This window comes from Podarcis pityusensis, assembly GCF_964106645.2.
Source record: "Podarcis pityusensis genome assembly, chromosome: 1".
Lineage (NCBI taxonomy): Eukaryota > Metazoa > Chordata > Lepidosauria > Squamata > Lacertidae > Podarcis > Podarcis pityusensis.
Window position 1 is genome coordinate 49766961 of NC_138028.1, and position 19826 is coordinate 49786786.

The window sequence follows — 19826 nt, forward strand, 5'->3', positions numbered from 1 at the left end:
AAGGGTTATCTGAGGCCAAGCGAACCTGCTATAATTAGTAGCCCAGCTGCCACTGCCGGGAAATACCCAAAGACAAGATGTAGCCCCTGTTCACTGTGTGCTGCACAGATTCTGCTACCAGACTGCTCCTCAGCTACTAAGAACACCCCAAACAAGCAGAAGTTAAGAGGAAAGAGCTTTCCAGTTTATGCCAGGGAACGCTTCACCTGCTTAACTTCTGCATATCAGGTGACAGTTAAAGGCCCAGAGTCTTCACTCATAACCTGTTTTTTCTGTTATGGTTACCACCTTCTTTTTGCAGCAGATTGAATGGCATCAGCAAGCAATAATGATCATGCTATGAAGAGTCTTTCGGGCTGCTGTTAAAGGCACAGTAGCTGGGGGAAAATAAGTTGGCAATCCTAAATGACTGCAAACTTTTAGGCTCCTGTTAAAGGCACAGCGGGCAGGATTCCACCCCACCTACCCACCCATGACCACTTCACTTCCATGTGAAGAAAAGCATCGCCTGCCGAATTTCTGCATGTCAGATGGTGTGGCTAAAGGCATAGGAGCAGGCTGGGCTGGTTCTTTCTGGCAATCCCTTCTGCCAGCGACATAGCTGTCAACCTTCCCTTTTTTTTGCGGGAAATTCCCTTATTCCAGCGCCGTTTCCCACAGCTATCCCGGATTGTTAGATATCCCATAGACTGTCCCCGGGACAGGTGAGGCTGCTGATCCCTTATTTTCAAATCTGAAAGTTGACAGCTATGGCCAGTGATGAAAGCATCACCACCGTGCACTGAACCAAGCAGCTCTTGAACATACAACAAGTTGGAAGGTTGTTTGAAGTCATCCCATATATCTTTCTTCCTTCCATTTTTATGTTTTCCTCTTTATCACTAAGAACCAGGTTTTCTCCCAGCTGGACTGCTCTGTCCCAAACACTCCCTGACTGACAGGGTTGCCACCTTTTCACTGGCCCTGCTTCTGCCTTCAACAGCAGCCTGACTCTCACCCTCCTTTACAATTGTTATTTTTCCCCACTGAGCACAAGCCTGGGCATGCCTCACAGGAAGGCTATTGTTGTGTACAATTCCCAGACATCTGGGAATTGTAGTTTGCTATGCATGATGAGAATTTTAGCTCTGTGGGGGTAAACTATAGTTCACAGGGCATGTCCCTTCCCTGTAGCATTAGAGTTGCAGTTTCTTGTCCTGGTGTCATGGATGCAAATGAGTGGTGGGAGGCGTCAGCTGGGGAACATCCAAGGGAACCCCAAAGGAAAGAAGACTCAGAATCAGGGGGTTGATGGTGGGATGACGATGAATGGTCAGAGGGATGAAGAGGGAGGAGCAGAGACAGACAAGACCGAGAAGTCTCAGATTGCAAGGGGGAGGAGGAGACTTGGGGAACTGTGGGAAGGCAGGGACTTGATAGGGACGAGACCTGCTGGGAATAGTTGCTGTGCTCACTAGGCCTGTGCTGTTTTCTTTCTTTCAATAAAGAATTAACTGCTCCCGACTCCGACACCTGGACACCTGATACATCTGGGTGCCCCTTTAAACCTCCCAGCATAAAGAACTAGAATGAGCAAATGCATTCCAAGGTCTAAAACGCTGTATCCTACGAAAAGGCAAGCAGCTATCATGCTTTTAGAGGAATGCCAACTTTTCAACAGCAGATTGATCTGTGGTAATTAGAAAGCAATAATCTTTAGCTCAAGGCCATAAAATAATGCACCTGCCGATTTCTGCATGTGGAAAGCTCCATTCAAGACACAGAAGTGTGCCAGGCTGGTTTATTTCTAGCTAGTTGACAATCCTGCTCCTCTCCCGCCTCTTCTCTTCCTGCAATTTCTCTCTTCTTTCCCTGCCCTGCTTCCAGCACACTATAGGGTGGTCTGGTGTATTAAAAACCTACCTACCAACCAACAGGGCTCCTGCACCTTTAATAGTTGCATGGCAAGCTGCACTTGCTGAAAGTCCTGCTTCGACACAGCTATTAAAGGTACAGAAGCCCTGCCCTCTTTTGCACATGGCCCTCTAGAGCACTGAGAGATTGGAAAGCATGTATCTGGTGTTGGAGAGAGGAGGAGGCAACCCTACCAACCATCCATTAAGTGGGAAGAGTCAAAGATGTGTCTAGATATGAAAGTGACTGTGTCTTAAAACAGTCATGGAGTTACTCAGGGAGAGACATCCCACTTTGGGGCTGTTCTGGGAGGAAGGGCGGAATAGACTATTAAGTGATAATATAACAGCCTGCTAGACAATATCAGAAAGGTGATTGCATGTCATGGAAAAAAAGAAAGAAATAGGCATAGTGGGATCAAATCTGGGACTACAGCACATGGGAAGGAGGATTTTACCCTTCTCCCCAGACTGAAAATTGCCTCCCCCCCACTTCACCCTTAACCACCCCTTTCCTATGCACTACAGTCCTTATGCCTGCTATTTAGAAACAAAAACAAAACAAGACTCATGAAATGTGCTCATACATGTCTCATGTTGTCCCAGAGGATGCCTAGAATCTGATTAGAGACGTAATTGCAGCTGAGCCCTTTGGGAACTGTGAGGATAAGTGAAGTCACCACCAGTTATTGTCACATTTCTCTTTGGGCTGCCTCCCTGATTTAGGGTGACAAGGGGTTGAAAGGGGACAGGGGATCCTGCACCTTTAATAGCTGTGGGGCTAGCAGAGGCGGCTGGTGCCTATTGGGGCTAGTAGGACAGAAGGCCAGGAATCCAACAGTGCTTGGAACCACAGCCCATAACAGGCAGAACTAACTAATTCTAGTTTTGTCTCTGTTCTTGGCCTGATATTTCTACCCAGAATGATTAGCTGGTGGAGTTTATTCCTCCTGAAGTTTCCAATTTATTGCACTCAATCTCCTCTTTGCCATCTTGACCAGCACCCTTGCTAGTGCAATCTACTCTCTCCTTTCTATACATCTCTACACCCAGGTATACCTGTGTCCCAGCTAATAATCGCAGCCCTCCCAGACTTCTGATATTCCCACCACAGCTGTGTTCTCTTCTAATACTCTATTGCATTGGTATAACTTAACCCTGAAGCTCCAAAAACGTATATTGTGTTGTGAGTTTGAGTGGTTAGAGAAAAAAGGATTGACGGGGGGAATTAGACATTGTGTTCTTCCAATCGTTCCATCAGTGCAAGAATTTCGGGTTCCCCAACACAATGGACTCCCCTCTCTTTCCCCTGCATGCTGTCTGGGGCTTCTCCTGGGCCCCACAGAGCTTATTTGTGGGCGGCATAGGAGAGGAGAGGGTGGAAAGTCCCATTGTGCTAGCAGGACTCCTTGCGCTGGCTCCCACTAGTGCATCTACTCAGTTGAATCTGGGCCTACGGTACCAGAATGACTGCTAATAATGCTCTTTTGTTAGGAAAAAGAAAGGCCAACAGCCCAGGAAATCTAGGACATGCTAGTGACTCATCCTTATCCCCTCACTCTAAAGGGAGGGGCAAGCTAGCTGTGTGTGCAAAAGAAGGAAATAATAGAACCTGAAGTTTTTGAGTGTGGTGAACAGAGGAAGAGAAGCAGAGAGGGCTGAGGTGAGTGATGGGGCTTTAAAAGCATCTAGGAGGAATGCAGGGATGTCTGTCTGTGTAGGGACTTCACACTGGAGTTTACTGTGTGTTTGCAAATGTTTGGGTCCCCATTAATTTGTGTAGCCCTCATACAAAACCAGTCCCCATGCTTTTCCCCTGTAAATTTGGGTTTACCTGATACCCACTGCCTTGCAGTACATCTTCGGGAGAAAAGGCTAAGGAGTATATGTGGGATGTAAAACACAGAGAAGTCAAATACAACATTCCCAGAGTGAATATGTTTACACATGAGCAGGAATGTTTGTCCAGCCAGCAGGTAAACTTCCTGTTTCTCTACCTGTGACCAGAGGTGGGTGTGACCTTCCCTATGCAGGTAACGACAAAAGCACGGAGCAGGACAGCCATCTCTCTCTCTTTGACTCCATTCCTTGAAGAAGCAACATCTGATTAAACTGAGATGCTCAGCCAAGAGAGGACAAAGGAGCTATCTCCTTATGGGATAGTTTCCAGGTATATGACTTTTGTAACTCAAGTCTGCCTTCTGGGATCCATCTGTGAACAGAATGAGTGAGTAAACTCTTTTTATACTTTTATAGAAGACTGTGTCGTGTCTATCTTTTTATGAGGGACTAAAGGGGAAATTACCAGGAAACTTATTTTAGAGGCTTATACAAGCCTGGCAAACGCTATCCGCTGCACAAGTTTAAAAAGGGAAATGTTACTCCGCTAAATTGTAGAACTTGTTAACACAAGTTGGAAAGGATATAATTAAACAACATATCCTCTCCTGCCTCTCTGAACATTCCCACAGTAAACCCTACACAAATTCAGAGTGCAGTCCCTTAAAGGTTGGGTGGTGGTGCCTTGTACGCCTCCTTCCGGCAACTCTTGCAGCCAAGCTAGTGCCAAACGGATTGCTCTGCTTTCCTTTGGACCACATCAGTGAGGCCGAGATGGGGGTCTTGTCATCTGGGCAGCCCAGGACTTCCATACACATTGCCCAGGCTCGTGCCCCTGAGAGGTCGCTTCAGTGAGAGGTAGCAGTTACGAGTTACCAGTATCTACAGCCACAGTGGGTGCTATGATTCTCCAGTGGTTTGACTGCACCACTGGCATATCTTCCAACATTTATCCAATGAAAATAGGGACGTCCCACTCCATAATGATAATTTTACTATTTATACCCCACACATCTTACTGGGTTGCCCCAGCACTCTGGGCAGCTTCCAACATATATAAAAACAGAATAAAACATTAAACAAAAAAAATCCCTATACAGGATTGCCTTCAGATGGCTCAGGGGTTGAATAACTCCATATCCTCCAATATTTCTCCAATGAAAATAAGGACATCCTAAAGAAAAGCAGGACATTCTGGGTTCAAATTAGAAACTGGAATGGCTTCTCTAAATCAGGGATGTCCCTGGAAAATAGGAACATTTGGAGAGTCTGCACTGGAGGTGCACTTCATTGTCTCTCGAGACGGATGCCAATAACCTGATACTAGGGTAATTAGATAAACTGGGGGAAATGAGGCTCCATGCCACTCCACATGGATCGTGGATGATTTGTTTCACTGTGTTTGGATCAATAATCCCTTCTGCTGCACCTCTTTCCATGCCTGCTACTTACTTAATACTTTCTTTTCTTTTCTGACTGCACTTGTAACTTTTTCTGGTGTGCTCCTAAATATTTTTTCCCCTTTTGGTCCCTCAGATTTGCACAAAGCCAGAAAGCTGCACAATGTGCTTTTGCACACTTTTTTGATCAGGGATTATTATGGGGTTTTTTTATGGTGGGAGATAAAATACCAACTAAAATGGAGCAGCAGGCGAAATTATTTGAATATGCAGAATTGGCAAAGATGACAGGAAAAGTTAGGAACCAGACAAACCAAAAGTTTAACAAAGAATGGGATATATACAAATTACCATATTTTTTGCTCTATAAGACTCACTTTTTCCCTCCTAAAAAGTAAGGGGAAATATGTGTGCATCTTATGGAGCGAATGCAGGCTGTGCAGCTATCACAGAAGCCAGAACAGCAAGAGGGATTGCTGCTTTCACTGCGCAGCGATCCCTCTTGCTGTTCTGGCTTCTGAGATTCAGAATATATTTTTTCTTGTTTTCCTCCCCAAAAAACTAGGTGCGTCTTGTGATCTGGTACGTCTTATAGAGCGAAAAATACGGTATACTTAAAAGAACATTGTTCACATATGAAACCTTTGACATGCTTTGATTAACTTCTGCAATGTTACATGCTACAAAGATTACAGAAAATTTATGATAAATTAAATGGTATACAATATGCAGTCAACAAGGAAACAAAGGGCCCATACTGAGGAAGACGAAAGTCCCAATGCATGGAAGAACTTTATTTTATAAGTAACATTCTCTTTGTATAGGGTGTGATTTGTTTTTTTCTTTTGTTCTTTTTGTGGTGAGTGGATTCAATATTTAAAACCAATAAAGATTAAATTGTGCTCTCTCTCTCTCTTGTTTTTAACCCAAGGTATGCAGCAGCTATCTCTGCACATGCCCTATCAGTAGTTAACTAGCATAAAAGAATTCGCACATTCAAAGGCAGAGACCATCACAAAAGGGACCGCCTACTGACCAAAGCTGCTCCTCATATACAAACTCAAATAGGTGAGGGTGTAGACTACTGTACTCCAGTCTAATCTGAATGGGAGGGGAAGTGGATTACAGTTAAAAAATGCTCAAAGGTTTCCTTTGATTTGGAACAGCCTTTATTACGAAATACCTGGGAAAAGCATTTCATTGACGATTCAAAGCTGTTTGCATAATAGCTCTGTTCTTTCACTGTTTGGTCCACTAAAACGCGTAATTCATACTAAGTTTCTCGTTTTTTCCACTGCTTGAGAACACGGCGGCTCCTAATTTTTTTCCAGCAGTGCTGGAGCCTCAAAGGGCAAACATTTGTATGGCCAGCAGGAGATTTGGGTTGTTGTGCTGTTTTTAGCAGCATTGACAAAACAAGGTGTCAAAAAAGCCGCTTTCTATTCAATGAACAAAAACACCGTTTTGATGGCTAGTGTGATGTTGGAACATTCTGCTAAAAGCCTTATTGCAGACCCTGGGTGACACCCTGCCCTCTGTTTTCAAGGCAAGCCATTACAAGGAGGAGTTTGAGTCAAACAGGAGCTTGGGAAGATAATAAGATACTATTACTTCCTTATTTCTGGTCATCTTTGATGGTGGGCAGCTGTTGCAAAGCCTCCAGCACATCATGTATTTGGTATATATGTTCTTACATGTAAAGCAAACGTGGAGAAGACACAACAAGAGGTTTATAATTTCATGAAGCATCTGGAGAAAGGGTTATCCAGTGCAGCAGATTTGCTAAAAGGGTACTTAAGCTGTCCAGCTATTGCAAAATAAACTAACATGTTTAGTTTTAGCTGTCTGCCTCTACCTATGTTGTTGTTGTTGTTATCCCGCCTTTCCTCCATGGTTTTTCCCGCTGCCCCATTTTATTCCCTCAACAATCCTAAAAGACAGTGACTGTCCCAAGGTCACTCCATAAGCCTTATGGCTGAATGAAGTTTTGAATCCGTTTCCCAAGTCCCAATCCAAAATTATAACCACTGCACCGTGCTGGTTCAACCTGCATAATGCCAAATAAATGAAAATGTGACAAAATGCTGTAAAACCCGAAACCTAGCTAAGCACTCCATCCAGAAACCTTTTAGCTCTTGGAGAATTAGGTAGGGGGAGCATAACAGTGCATTACGGTAGAGTTAGCCCCCGTGTATTTATACCTAGCTGGGATAGTTCAGTCGATAGTGCACGAGACCCTTAATCTCAGGGTTCAAGCCCCACATTGGGCAAAAGATTCCTGCTTTGCAGAGGGTTGGACTAGATGACCCTCATGGTCCCTACAATTCTATGATTCTATGATTGGTCTGGCTGTGTATGCAGAGCCCATGAATCTATGCCTCTCTAATGCAGGCACTTCTGTAGGAAATACCTTAATGACTCACTGAATGATGATGCTTAAAGAGCTAACTGTGCCTGCTGTCAGCTTGCACCCTTTTCCTGTGCTTCCCCAGAGGATGATTCAGCAGTAGGCCTGGCTAGCCTCCTTTCTGCAGATTTGTAGCGTGGGCCATATAGCAGCTCCTTTAAATGAAACTCTTAATTGCTACTACTTAGTGCATTCTCCGAAGAGATCATCAGACTGCAATGGGCAAACATTTTCTTTGCTTATGCCAAATTGCCTCCAAAGCTCTCCCCACCCAGCGGCAGAGCTAGCCGCTCGGGCACCCAGAGCGACGCACATGCCATGCACCTGGGGGGGGGGGCAAGTCACCCAGGGGGGCAATTGGCGTGGCCATCGGCACCCATTGGGGGCGATTGGCACAGTGATCGGCGCCCGGGGGGGTGATCAGTACAGCGATTGGCACCCTGGGGGGCAGCGCAGCGATCTGCCCTGGGGGGACTTTGTCACCCCCCCTCTGGGATGACACCTGGTGCGGACCACCCCCTTTCCTACACCCCTGTCCCCACCCTCTCGTTCTGCCATTATCATCCAATATACCCCAGCCAGTGACCGGCTATGTGGACACAATGAAAAACCAGATATTCAAAAGTATCGCAGCAAAACTTTTGATAGGGTTGGGGAACAAGGCACAGAAGGAGGGACAAAACAGCTTTAGACCTAGGAGAAAGGTGCCTCAGAGGGAATAGGATATAGAGGATTATAACAGGAATGATAAAAGTGTGGGGAAGATGGAGCTTTCTCTTTCTCCCAATAACCCAGTGATGTTAACTGATACAGTCGTACCTTCTAAGTTGAATGGAATCCATTCCGGAAGTCCGTTTGACTTCCAAAACATTTGGAAACCAAAATACGGCTTCTGATTGGCTGCAGGAAGCTCCTGATCCAGTAAACAACAGTTGGATTCCATGCCTGTTCTGGCAGGGCTCTTTTTCTGTTAACGCTGCCATCCTGTCTGAAGGTCTGCTGTTCTTTTAAAAATTAAGGCTTAAATGACTGCTCTGGGTGGGAAGGAAATCTGATTCACTTCAGACTTAAAGGCGAATCTATCAGTTTTTCACTTTCCGAAACAATACGAATCGCCGCCATCTTTCAAAATTCCAAATTTTGTGATGCAGTTCCATTTTATCTTGCTCTGCTTATGATTCAGTACACAGTATCACTTTTCTCTTTTTTGCCATTGTTTTATTAAAATGCCCTTTCTGTAAAACTTTGTGGCCTAGTGAATAGTGTGGTGTAGTGGTTAGACCATTGGACTAAAACTGCAGAGACCCAGGTTCAAATGCCCACTAAGCCATGAATCTGCATGGGCAGAGGCAGTTTTAGGGTAGTATGACTGGTTTGGCTGCACTGGGTGCCGTGCTGCAGGGGGCACCACAAGAATGCTGTAGAGTGGAGTGCAAGGGGGGGATTTTAGTGTTGCACAGGGCACCACTAAAATTTGGAGAAGGGCCACAAATTAGTGGTAGAGCACACATGGTAGATTTTTGCATGCAAAAGGTCCCAGGTTCAATCCTTAGCACTGCCAAGTAGAGCTGGGGGAAAAGACTCGTGTAAAATCCTAGAGAACCAAACCCAAGAGATCTGTTGCCAGTCAGTGTTGGCACTAGTGAGCGAGACAGACCAACTGCAACCAAGCCTAAGTAGCGTCACAACATTTGCTCATGTTCTTGTCTCAACCTTCCTTTTCTTTCCTTGTCAAAATTAAGTTTATATGCTCATGGGGAGCAGAGATCTCTCTTTTGTCTCTACCCTGTGAAGTGTCGTGCATGTACACAGTGGCAAAATATAGAGCACATAGCTGCTCCTCCACTGAGATGGCTGAGCAGCTCCCAGCTGATAATGGCGTTTGCGTATTTGCGTGTGTGTGTTTTCCATGCTCACTCAGCCAGTGTTAATATTTTGTGCTCTGCCAGATATAATGCTAAACCACTAGCACTCCTCTAACAATTGCTCCAAACTAATGAAAGGTTTTCCTTCGCAGCAAAGGGCAACAGACATTTCCCTGTTCCACTGCTTCCGTATCAGATAATTACCTCGTGAACTGTTGACATATGTAGGATGAAGCCTTGGTGCTAAATTTGCCAACGCACTTCAAAAAGATGGCTATCCTTTTGTGCAAGATCCTTGGTGAGCAGCTTCAAGGACTTCAGCACACAATTGCTCATTTTCTCACATGCTCACATAAGATGTTGGGGTCGTGTCCTTCCAAACATTTCAGCACATAGCCAACTAGATACAAATTGGCCTGCCTCACACAACACAGTTAAGCCACACGATGATTTGCTTGGACTCTGAGAACATGCAGGCTCCCAGAGAGGAGCTCATAACCACTGGTCCTGTTTGCTCCCATGCCACACTAAGCTAGGTCAAAGTTTGGCCTAGCTCAGAGCAGAATTCAGTGTTACATCCATAAGGAAACCTGGACAGTTGCTTGGAACCAGCTGACTGGAACTCCCCGGGGAGAAAAGCAACCTTGGGAGGGCAAGAGTCGTAGAAGGAAATTGATAGGTAGAGAAAGGGTTAAATATTCCCTCCCTCTAACATTTGCCTGCTCTAAATTTCCCCCTCCTGAGGTGGCTTTGCACATACCCTCCAACAATTTGGGAAGACAAATTGGGACCCCCGCCCACCCCCCATCATTTGCTCGCTCGCTCACTGCCTGCCCACCCACTCCCTTCCTCCCTTGCCCCTCTCTCCCCCATTGCACTTTCTCCCACCAATGCCATCACTGGCACAACCTCCTCTGAAGCCACTGGCTCCTCCACTGCCAGTACCACAGAAATACTTCTGGAAGCCAGTGCTGCAGTTCCAGAAGTGCTGGCTTCCAGAAGTGCCACAGCAAGAGAAGAAAAGTGCTGATGGGGGGGGGGGAGGAGCAAGGTAGGTTTTGCTTCTGTCTTCCCCCCTCCCAAAAAAATATTCATTTTATAACACAAATAAACAACACAAACAGAAAAACAAACAATACAAACAAATTCTTGTCTTGTCCTTATTTTTTCTAAACATTGTTAGGTGAGCTTCCCCAAGTCCCCCCTATCTGATTTTCATTTTACCTCATCTTTAGCAGTTTACATATATTATAATTTTTAACCATTTTCTTTCATCACACTAACTTTTACCATAAAAATCTTCACATATTACCCCTTACAAATAATACTGTTTTAAAATATACTATCTTCTACTTCTAACCCTACAGCCTATATCCGCTTCCAAAGCTTTTCTAAGATTTAAATATGAACATATTTTTTCAAATATTCTTTAAACTTCTTCCAATCTTCTTCCACCGCCTCTTCTCTCCGGTCCCAGAGTCTCCCAGTCAGTTCGGCAAGTTCCATTTGCTTCCGTCTTTTGGTTCCACACTCTGGTGTGAGCCAACTGACTCACGCCACAGAGCAGGACAAAAAAAGACAGGTGTGTCTTTTGGACTCATGCTCTGGAGCAGCCAGAACCCAGGATGTTCCGCTTAAAACAGGACACTTGTGTGGTGTGCATCTAACTGTTGAGCTGCTTGCTTCCCACTCAGCTATCAGCCTCACACCCCAAAAAGCCGCCAGACAATTAGACTGTTCCTATGTCTTTGCAGCTGATGGCAATATAATTGTCCTTAGCTAGTGAGAGTAGCAAAGGGAAGGGCCCTTTTGACCCAGGAAGGCTCACTGATGCCAAGCAAACCCCCAGAAGTGATGTAGTGTTTGTTGAATGTGGTGTTTGGCGTGAACAGAAATCCTGGGATACGCTGCAAAATAGATCCTAACCAAAGATCAAGTGGAGATGCTGAGAAGAGGAGAGGAAGGAATGTGCAGTCTCCACTGCGCAAGCCGCTGCGAGAGGAAAATGGGTTTAAAAGTAAAGATTGGGAATGAGAGCCTGTGTGAAACTCTGAGCCAGTATGAAAGAAGCCACAATACTCTGCGTGGGATGGAAACAAAGGCACACAGGTTAACGGTGGGAGAGAGCGAAAAAGTGAGCCTGTGGGGCAGTCACACTGAATGTGTGGGTAAGCTGAGCAGAAGGCAGAGAGACAATACAAATGTGAGATGGATTTGCAGGTGGTTTGTTGCTTTGCAAGTATTTTTCTTTTTTTTTGTCCTTACCTTCTTTTGTGCCTTTCTACAATAAATAAACTTCTGAGGCCTTAATCTTGTCAAAGCAATTGCTGCACGCAAGAAGCCAATTCAGTAAGACATGCCTGTAGATACAGCTGCTTTCTGGCTCCCCACCCCCACCCGCCACCGTTTTCTGAAGAAAACTCACATTTCTTCATTATTTTAAGTAGCTGGGACACATTTTCATTTATCAGCCTCATATCCAGAATCATCTTCAACAGTTCTGCATTTCATTTAGAAGGCAGTATTTGGTGCAGAACATAGTACAAAATGAAGATTGCAGTGCTTTCAGCTCTTGCAATTTTTTTTCCTTTACAGTTAGGTAGATGTGACAGGCACAGGAGCCCCGAGAGAGCAAAAAGTTGGCAACTTAAGTAGAGAGCTGGCCCTGTCCCAGCCCCTTTCAGCCTCCTCCTCCTGGGGCTCTTCCCTCCCTCTAGTAACTGCTTCTTTCCCCTCAGCCACTCTGTCCTTTTGTGACATCAGAGCCAGTCTATAGCTGATAGTGACAGCTAAGGAGGCATCAGCACAACCTCCCTTGGCCTGACCATTGTGGGGGCACCTCAGTAGTGGTTTATTATAAAAAATATTTACAGCCCACCCTTCATGTGTGCTGATTGGGGGGGGGGCAGGGGGTCACACCATAAGCTCAGGTATTTGACCTTCCATTACCTGTCTGAAGAAAAAGATAGAAGAGACATGAAAGGTATATGTATTCGGAAAAAGCATTTATATAGAAATATAAGCTGGCTTGTATTTAAGCCCTGCAATTCTCTTCATTGCTTTCACCAGGGGTGGGGGGTGGGGGTTCAGATAGCCCTATGGTTGCTTTCATGCATGGTCTTGGGAAAACTTCATTACCTTCAGATATTCCTGGAATCAAAAAGCAAAAAAAACAGATAGTGAGGGCGATAGCTACCATCCAACAGCATCATCCAAGCACCACCACTGACTTCTGCCTGGTGACTTCACTAACTTCATCCTTCCAACTTCCACGGGTTTTGTCTATTCATAATCAGTTTCCTTTCACACCTCTCATCCATGCACATGCACCTACCATTTGCCTCCACCACATTCAAAACTTCCCATTCATGCGCTCAAGCATTTGCCAGCCAATATCCAAGAAGAATGCCAATGGACACATTCACTCCTCTTTCCCTGCCCGTTCATTCACACCCCACCTTCAACTCTCAAATATCCGCCAGCTCCTGCCAGCTGGCTTACAAAGGTGAATTTCAATCAGCTTCCGCCCACAAACACCAGCCTGCTTCAGCCTTAAAACACCCACCGGCTTCTGAATGCAAATTCCACCAGCTTCCACCCACCAATGTTTGCCAACTTCTGCTAGGGCCACCACTAGACATCAGCCAGCTTCCAGCCATGGATATCAGATACCTTCAAGCCACGATCCCGCTCTGCAAGCAAACTTGCCTTGTTGTTGCTCTAAAGCATCTCACAGACCCATGATCACCTCCGTCCATCTGTCAGTTTGCCTCCTCCAAGTGGAAGGAGACTGCATGGTGCTGAATGCCACAGCTGTTGCCTCTGTGGAAGAGGGAAAGGCCTACCTTTCTATCCACTCAGCTGCCATGTATTTTTGTGACGTCACAGGTAGTCTGTAACCAATGGCAACAGCCGGGGAGGCATAATCTCCTCAGGCCTCACAATTGTGAGTACAACTCAGCAGTGATTTATTTGTGTTCTTGTTTATTATTTTAAAATATGTAGACCAACCTTCATGTGTACTGCTAGCAGGCACGCCATAAAACCATCCTACCCAGGGCTGCATGCCAGTGGTAAGTGGGAGGCAGAGGCAGAGGGGAATAGAACAGTCAATGTGACTCCCGTCTTTGTACAGCTATGCAAAAGTCAGAGGTCTTTAGTGGCCCCCTTTAAATCCACTTAAGCAAGAATGTTCAAGGAAACATTCCAACCAGGCAAAATCACTTGAGTGTGTAGCATACAGCTGGAGAGGAGTATGACCTGGAGAGAGTCCACTGTTGTTGTTTAGTCGTTTAGTCGTGTCCGACTCTTCGTGACCCCATGGACCAGAGCACGCCAGGCACTCCTGTCTTCCACTGCCTCCCGCAGTTAGGTCAAACTCATGCTGGCAGCTTCGAGAACACTGTCCAACCATCTCGTCCTCTGTCGTCCCCTTCTCCTTGTGCCCTCCATCTTTCCCAACATCAGGGTCTTTTCCAGGGAGTTTTCTCTTCTCATGAGTCCACTAGGCTGCATTTAACTCATGGGCTGGACGTTCCCCCACCCCTTTCATGAAACCCAAGGGTTTTATTCAGCATTAGCTATATTCAGAGCAGACCTAATGAATCAGTAGATATGGTAACTCAAATCCATTGATTTTGAGAGGCCTACTCAATGAAGCATTTGAATATTACTCCAGTTATTAAAGACGTAAAAAGCTGAACAGAGGAGAAGGCTAAAATACTAGCTTCACATTTTGTTTTATTTTTAGAAAACAACCTTAAAAGCTTGAGGGCACTTAGAGGGCTAATACCTTCACAGCACTGATAGTCATCCTTACAACAATATTTTAACTGTGTGGTGTGTGAAGAAATGCATGTTTCTGTCTATTGTGAACCTCCCACTATTCAGTCTCATCTGCAGGGGCATGCCTGTGTCAGAAAGGAGTGATAGCTCATTTAAGATGGTGCTTGCTTTCTGTACTTGTACATGTTTTAAAAGTGTTATTTTTTTAAACAAAGAAACAAACCCTGCCATCTGATTGAATCATAGAATTATAGAGTTGGAAGAGACCACAAGGGCCATCGAGTCCAACCCCCTGCCAAGCAGGAAACACCATCAGAGCACTCCTGACATATGGTTGTCAAGCCTCTGCTTAAAGACCTCCAAAGAAGGAGACTCCACCACACTCCTTGGCAGCAAATTCCACTGTCGAACAGCTCTTACTGTCAGGAAGTTCTTCCTAATGTTTAGGTGGAATCTTCTTTCTTGTCGTTTGGATCCATTGCTCTATGTCCGCTTCTCTGGAGCAGCAGAAAGCAACCTTTCTCCCTCCTCTATGTGACATCCTTTTATATATTTGAACATGGCTATCATATCACCCCTTAACCTCCTCTTCTCCAGGATAAACATGCCCAGCTCCCTTAGCCGTTCCTCATAAGGCATCGTTTCCAGGCCTTTGACCATTTTGGTTGCCCTCCTCTGGACACGTTCCAGTTTGTCAGTGTCCTTCTTGAACTGTGGTGCCCAGAACTGGACACAGTACTCCAGGTGAGGTCTGACCAGAGCAGAATACAGTGGCACTATTACTTCCCTTGATCTAGATGCTATACTCCTATTGATGAGGCCCAGAATTGCATTGGCTTTTTTAGCTGCCGCGTCACACTGTTGGCTCATGTCAAGTTTGTGGTCAACCAAGACTCCTAGATCCTTTTCACATGTACTGCTCTCAAGCCAGGTGTCACCCATCTTGTATTTGTGCCTCTCATTTTTTTTGCCCAAGTGCAATACTTTACATTTCTCCCTGTTAAAATTCATCTTGTTTGTTTTGGCCCAGTTCTCTAATCTGTCAAGGTCGTTTTGAAGTGTGATCCTGTCCTCTGGGGTGTTAGCCATCCCTCCCAATTTTTTATTTGTTTATTTCACAAAATTTATTTGCCGCTTGATTGCAATAAAACCTCCAGGTGGCTTACAAGATAAACCTCTAAGCACCTTACAAGAAACAAGATCGGTCTTATTTTCTTACGTTGTGTAAACCATGTAACCTATTGCGACTCTAAAGTCAGATTTATTGTGGGGCAGAAGGGAGATCAAAGCAAATGGCTAAAGAGCCCTTTAACTTTGCTCCTTATCACTGCATTTCAAATACATGATTGCCCTCTGCTGGAAGGATTTTTAAAAGTTCTCCTTTTAAAATCACATCTATTGGTTCAGTAAAAAATCAAAGAAAGAAAGAACTTGTACATTTGGGCATTCTGATGCGAATAAAAAGTATGCAGGTGTACAAGATGGTTCCCATATATGCATATTTGTGTATGTGCCAGATGTTCACATCTGAACATGCCTGATACTGCTGGCTTTAAGTGGTGGGTCCACTACAGCAGCAAAATGATTAAAGAGGTGAAGCTTTGCCATGTCTGAGAAACAGAGTTCAAGCTATATAACTTGTCACTAACCACCTTGAGCAAATTTGGAAAATGGGGTTGCAGCCATTGAAAACAAATATATACAAGGGCTTTCCCATGTGATCAACTGAAGTGCATGCCAAATGCATTTTTTCCTGATTGGCAGAATGTCCTCACAACCCTGCTCAGAGAATGCATTGCCACTGTAAACAGATAAAAGGGCGTATGCAACTTAGGCAACAAGCCAAAGGCACAGCCTTATTTTCCTTTCTCTTTTTTTAAGCACGACAGTAGGCAGGCAGGCACCTCTTTGTGCTATGTTCAGTACATTTGCTATAGTGATGCTGAACAATTTCCCTAGTCTTCACCTTAGGACTTGTCAGCTTCAGAGCTGGTGTTGTACAGCACAGGAGCACACTGCCTCCAAATAATTTGTAAGGTGGCTAAAAGAAAGAGTTATATAACACAGCATAAGAAAGCCTTGGTGAAGTGAGGACATTGGGCAGAGTACAGTGGCTGCTTCAGGCAGGTTGTTTCAGGAGTCATGAAAGAGCTATGGAGATTTGCTCATTCTTCTTGTATTTTTACTTCCAGGTAAAGGGGAAAGTGCTTGTGGGATTGTCTACCTCTGGTCCCAAAATAGCTCGGCTTGCCTTGAGTTCTAAGCATCATAATGGGATGGGAGTGCCTTTTGCTGTTCCACCTCAGGCAGCAAAATGTCTTGGGCAGCCCTTGGCACCAGCCACATGTTATATGATAACCGTAAGGGCAGCCACATTCCACAAAGCAGCAAAGCAAACTTGGATGACTTTAAAAGCGGATTCATAGAGGATATTCTATCAAAGGCCGCAAGTCATGGTGGCTGTTGTCAAGAGTGCCTGCAGGAGCCAGGCCCTGTGACCAGTAGGGCTTCGCAGGACTGGGGCCTTCCTAAGTTTATTCTGGAGAGGCAAGGCGTGAATGCACAGGTGAGGCCGTTTGGTAACTCACTGCACCTGGTGGCAAGAGCCAGGAAGGGATATAAGGTCAGCATTTCCCTTCAGCTCTTTGCCACAGCAACACGCTTGCTGCCTTGTTGCGTTTGGCTTCTTGCTTCCTGATCCTTGGACCTCGGCTTCGTGACTCCTTGCTTCTCGACCCTTGACTTCGTGACTTCTTGCTTCTCAATCCTTGGACCCTTGACATTGTGACTCCCTGCTTTCTGACCCTCAAACCCCTGGTTTCTGGACTCTCGTTCCTGCTCCCACCCTGCCATCTTGCCCCCGGTTCCGACGTCCTCAGCCGAGACTTCAATCGCCTGTAGACTGGACCATGACAGCTGTGTTCTGACTCCAGTATCGCATACCAGTTGCTGAGTGCAGAGAGTGCTATTCTGCTCATGATCTTCTTCCAGGATTCCCATAGGCATCTGGTTAGCCATTGTGGCAAGCAAATATGGGACAAGATAGGCCTTTGGTCTAATCCAGCAGAACTCTTATGTTCTTAAGACAGCATTATCTAATCAAAGGCTTACTTTCCCCCGCAGCAACAAAATATTCTCATTCAAGTTCTCTGAGAGTCACAGTTTAAACATCGCGACATCCCCACACCCCACTAGCCAAAAAACAAGATGTCTCATCTCACTGCCATTTAACAATCAAGTTCTGAAACTGTTGGAGGGCACATTCTTTTTTTTTAAAAAAGACCAGTTATTCAAGCAGGAACATGCAAATTTGTTCTGAATGTGTATTTGTAATTATTGTGATTGCAGACAAAGCTATGTTATTCCAAGTGCAAATGACCAATTAAGTCCATAATTAGCCCTTTGCATGTGAACTGCTTAACTGGAGAGCAAAGCAGTAGTAACTGTGCATGCAAATCAAGCAATCCACTGTGACGGGCTACGTTTAAAGCTCAGGCCTTCTTCCATGGTGGAAAATTACAAAGCAATGATAGTTCTGTAAGGAGGACTTCATGGGAGTTAAATCATCTCTATAAATACATATTCTAATATGCCACTATATTCCTCAATAAGGAAATAGAATCTACCATAGAGCAGATTGGATTCTCAGTGGCTAGAATCAGGGAGAAGGGAACTAACCCCACCCTGTGCACACACACAGACTGCCGATCCTAATAGTGCCCCCAACTGAACCCATTTACCTTTCCCCCATTTGACTGGATGGTTTCAGTCTTAGGAGACGAATATAAAACACTGCAGTGGGAGGCCAAAATCTACCTTCTACCCCCTCCCCCCATATTTGATAACCTGGTCCAAATTTAAGGAATTTTTGCAATGAGGGTGCAATGTGTCTGTCTCATGTGCAGAGGAATTATATACTTTCTGCTGTATGCTTGGAGTGCTACACATAGTAGTAGGTTAGATGTTTTTCATATCACTCTGTTGTGATGCTCACTGTAAAGTGAAGAACTTTACAGGAAAAGGGTATTCCAGCACCTCAGAGGGCAGCATCTGAGCCAGTCAGTCTGATTGCCAGTTATGCCGAGGCCACATTATGCTTTTCTGGCAAGGTAAAGAGAAGTTGGCCCTCTCCCATCCCAAGAGTATTTCCTGAACAGATGTCATCAACATTTGCTATGGCATTAGGCCTAGACTTGTCAGGCAAGCAAGTCTGACTTGGACAGTTCAAGTTTGTGCTGTTTGCTACCTGCCATGAAACTCTAAACCAGTGACAACTCTCGTGGGTGGCCCAAGTGGGATCTGTCAAGCCTCAGCTTCTCCATCAACCCCTCCTGCCGGATGAGAAGCAGTCAGAATGTTATTGAGACTAGCGAGCAACATTTCATTTCCACAATGCTGATAGGTTTTTATTATTATTATTTCGTTTATTTATTCAAAGGATTTATAGCCTTTCTTTTGAGAATGTGCTCCACAAAGTGGCAGGCAACATATCTGAAGATATAAACTTAATAAATCATCATCATCTATGAAAATATTAAACCCAAAACAAGCACAGAGATAAAAATAAAATTTAAAAAATCCACCAGACCCTTGTGTAACACCTCCTATTTATATTAATCATTAAATGTCATCAACAAAAAATGAGTCTTCAAAGCCCACTAAAGGGACATAAATATTTAATTTCAGAGGAACGGAGTTGCGGGGTCACCAAAGAGAAGGCCCTGCAATGAATGTTCACTTTTATTTATTTGTTTACTGTGTTTATTGCACTTATATACAGTACTGTCTTCCTGCCAAGACGCTTAAGCAAGCCATCTGACATGGATCTCAGCATAATTTTTGAATCTGAAAAAATATCTGCTCCCTCAGGCGGTTGAGTGAAGTTGCTGGTTTCCCCCGCAGCCCTCCTTTGTGCTACCTTCCATACTCTTCTGGAGGGTCTCCCACCCTCTGGAGCAGACTTTTTTCAAGGGTGCGGGTAGTCTGCAGCAGAGAAGAGGAATTGCAAAAAGCCACTTCCCCTTCTCTTAGGTTTGTGGACATCTCCTTTGGATTAAAAGCAATTCCATAAATAGGACAGGTAGCTACGTAATATTCCCCCCCAAGGCTTTTCTGCTTATCCTCAAATGCCAGCAAGTACTCGTCTGTAGATGTTCAAAACACTAAAAATCATTAGAAAAGTTTAAAATCTTGTTTGGGTGCATTTTCTAGGAAAGACCAGTATTTCACAACTCCTCCTAGACCTCTCCTTGCTGTGTGTTTTTATTTATTTTTAATGTATTTGCTGCCTCATCAAAAGTTGATAAGGTAGACTACATTTCCTAGTTTAACGTATTCAATTTTTACAATATACTAGTATGACACTCTCTCACACAAAAGCCAGCTGCCTTACTTCCTACCACGGAGAAAATTGTGGGAAATTCACAGGAGGGAAATTCTCATATGGAAGGTAAAAATCAGAAAACAGAACAGAAATTGTAGCTCATTTTCTCCCTGTTACAAAAGAAGAGCCTGCTGGATCAGGCCAATGGCCAATCTAGTACAGTGGTACCTCAGGTTACAGACACTTCAGGCTACAGACGCTTCAGGTTACAGACTCCACTAACCCAGAAATAGTACCTCGGGTTAAGAACTTTGC

General features: G+C 44.7%; 1 long non-coding RNA gene across 1 annotated transcript; it reads right to left on the reverse strand.

Moving 5' to 3' along the window:
• Positions 1 to 12391: 12391 nt before the first annotated feature.
• On the reverse strand, positions 12392 to 13252 carry LOC308474210. The gene is made up of 2 exons (XR_013984548.1): positions 13112 to 13252; positions 12392 to 12553 (listed from the first exon to the last, which is right to left on the reverse strand). It is a non-coding gene; the product is annotated as an uncharacterized lncRNA (long non-coding RNA).
• Positions 13253 to 19826: the final 6574 nt, after the last annotated feature.